The following is a 3,415-nucleotide window of genomic DNA, read 5'->3' on the forward strand; positions in this document are numbered from 1 at the left end:
GAGAGTTGCAGGGTGCATTAGCAAATATGAGAGTTCGGGATCTTCTTAACAAGGCAGCCTTGTCTGTCTTGATGTAGGTTCGACTATCCTCTTTTTTCTTTCATGGCAAATTTGGAGCTTAGATTCTGCATTCACAGCCAGCCTGCACACTCCATACTTATTCCCTTCGCAACTCCTTTTGTAATTCCATCGACAAGAGTTCAGTGATGGTGGATTTCCTTGCTGATAGTTAGTCGATGGAGAGCAAATTTGATTGCATTTTGGTAGGGTCCCAGTGAGGAGACACTTGGATCTCAAGCTGCATTCAAACATCTTCATCGTCGCTACCGCCATTTTCTCATAGAAATGAGTCACCAATGTTGCTAAAATTACAAGACACCAATTGTTAACGACTCATGAGATTTGGCATTGCATGTATAATTGCATCTGTTCGAGTGGTCTTAACCAATTACTTCGACTGGATTTGTTTCACTTTCCAATATTAAGCCTTTATAAAACTTCTTCGCGGATTGAAAGAGAATGTGGAGTCATTACCCCATTGCGCTACGGTGAAAGCAGAGAGGGGTTGGAAGAATGCAGTGGTAGGCAATGTATTGCCCCCAATCCCCAATTTGTAGAGCAGACTAAGGTTTAGTGCGTCTACTGGTTTATGCTGCAGTAGGATCGAGGTCTCACCTCTAAGGCAATTACTGGGGTTTTTTACACCTAAACACTCTTCAACATGACAGTACTCTGATTGGGTCTAGGGACTGAGACATTTCATAGATTCGTGTTGTGTGCCAATCCATTCGATCACTCTCACTGTTCACATCACATAAACTATCACTATAACACCAAGTAAAACAAAACGCCTCCTCTTTTCTGATGCCACATTGGGTCTGACAATCTGTTCAGCTCGTCAAGCATGTCAAATGGAGCTGAGTTATTTGCTTAAACTTCGACCATTTGCCTTATTTATGTGTTTGCTCATTTTTAACTTCGGATCACTTTGAATTCTGAATTGACTCCAGAGGTACTAAACCTTTCGGCTACCCTGTGAAGGAGTCAATGTTGCTAGTCTACGAAGAGGACTCTTTCTCACTTACCACAATATTTCGCCAGCTGCATAATAAGCCTTTTTAACCAATACACCACTTCCTCGATAGAAGACTCTGAATTCGAAGTCAGATGGAAGAACCGACGAAGGCTCAAAATTAATTTTTTTCTATGGTAGCACTATCCGTCGAATTAATTGCAATCGCGCAGTTGATAGGAGGTTTTCTTTGTTTCCGGATTATCCAGGGTCATTTATATGGTCGTCTGTTAAATTGATGCACCCATTGCAACATCTGCGTAACCCTCATACAGCGTTAGCATGACTAAATGTGCAGTTAGAACATAATAGTTCATCAACAACCTGCTTCACTTTCTGCTTCGAAGTGAAATTAGAGGCCACTACCTCCTTAACATCAGATAAGAACCATGCGCTCCATTTCTTTCTCCATCAGCCATCACCTGGTAATCCATTGATAGACCGCCCTGACAAAGAACCGTAACCTGATTTTCTTGCAGAGGAATCAGTGTTACCCAGCCACGCACCACAGAGAAGTATATGTAAGCCCCACCTCAAATGTAGTGTCTAAAAGAGACCATTGGATGTCAACACCACAGTTAGCAGATATGAGTCGAGCAATTTTCGGGAGCAGAAGTAGGAAAGATGTAATGCGCTCAACTATGAGTTTCCTCGTGAGGCCTTGTAGTGTGCATGATTTGAGCATGTGAACTGACCCGATTTGATGTGCTTTGATTTGAGAGTGATTTAATACCTTAGAGCACCTGAGGTGGCATTGAGTTGGAGGGCAGTGTTGAATTCATGGCAGCTTCTGCATACCACACTGTTCTCAAATTACCTGCATGATTAGGCACCAACAGGAATGATCGACTTTTCGATTAGCTTTTGTTAGCGGGAGTTGTCTTTTTCTCCTTCAAGTCAGGTAGAGGAAATCATAATGTATAGGAAAGAGTTAATTCATGTGAGAAAATGCATGAAAAGTGCTTATATTGCAGTACAAATGGCTAGCCAAAAGCAGCTAACAGTAAAGCATGTAAGTAATCAAATTCACTTGCACAAAGCAACTCCTACATTTCGCGTTTTACAATGTGTTTGAGAGAGCGCACAATTATGCACCTAAGATGGGAGTGAAATGAGAAGTATACTTCTGGATTGCTTGGTTTCAAATTTTATAGGAAGGGGGCGAATATAGCCCGTCCCTCTCAGGGGTCCAATTCACTTGACATTAATGAATAGATGGAAGTAGGTAAATAGGCAAATATAATGGACGCAGACACACCAAAGCTAAGACAGAGGTGCACCTTCATCGATGCCAATTAATGCAGCCAGAATGTAAGTGACTTCAAATATTGAATGGCGAACTTCTGCTTGACGAATGCTTCTTGTCGATCTTCTGTTCCGTCTTAGTGGGGAATAGATTCGGGAGCAAACAGATAATCATTTTACATGTGATCAGGAATCGGGCACTCCTGTCCAGGCCGCCAATGCTACGCTTCTCTTTCTTGTGCTCTTCACTGCTCTTCTTTAGGTTAAACTCTCATTTGACCACAGGCAGAACCGACTCAGATGGATTCTACTCATGCACCACCTCTTAACAGTTGACGGGTGATGACAGGCTTTAAAGGCTTGCATTTCATTCCACTTAATTTCACTCAATTTCCTTTGCATTCACTGCGAAAATATTTGTACATTTGCGCTCATTTCATAAATGGCTAGAGTTCGGCCCCATTGCCGGGCTTAGGATGGGGGGTAATGTTTCAAAATCAGCATTGTTTCCCTTATAACAGACTATACATATATTCGCGAGATGTTGCATGCTGAAATACCTAAGAGTGGTGGAGCACAGAACTGATTTTTCTGCTTAAGCCTGAATTCCCACATTGTGACACTTTCGTCGGGGGTCCGCATTCGTGGCTCAGCACACCATTAGTTGTCTTTACGGAGAGATCAAAATGGGGCATCACTGCAAGGCACAATGAACTTAAATTTACCCACCACTGATGTAGAAATTAACGTCTCCGGCAGTTTTAGAGCTTTTTGAAAGTATCTCGGTCATGTTCAAATGCCATTTACTTTTCTTGCATCCTTTCTCAACTTTGGGGCATCCAATAGTAGTGACATAGTACGTGGAGTCAACGCATCCACTGTCTATTCGTCCAAGACGGCTTTACGTGGAAGACTCAAGGTTGCCAAGTTTTCAATTCATCTAGCCAGGCGTCCGCATGTACCATGATTTGCTTCATTTGAGTCAATCAGGGATCATCTCCCTAGCCTGTAGCTCGTGCTTTTCGCCTTCTGCTGATGGTTCGTGTGTCTCCTTTTTGTCGCTTAACCATAGTTCTCGAATGATTGCTTCCTATTCCC

This window comes from Echinococcus granulosus (assembly GCF_000524195.1).
Source record: "Echinococcus granulosus chromosome Unknown EG_S00037, whole genome shotgun sequence".
Classification (NCBI taxonomy): domain Eukaryota; kingdom Metazoa; phylum Platyhelminthes; class Cestoda; order Cyclophyllidea; family Taeniidae; genus Echinococcus; species Echinococcus granulosus.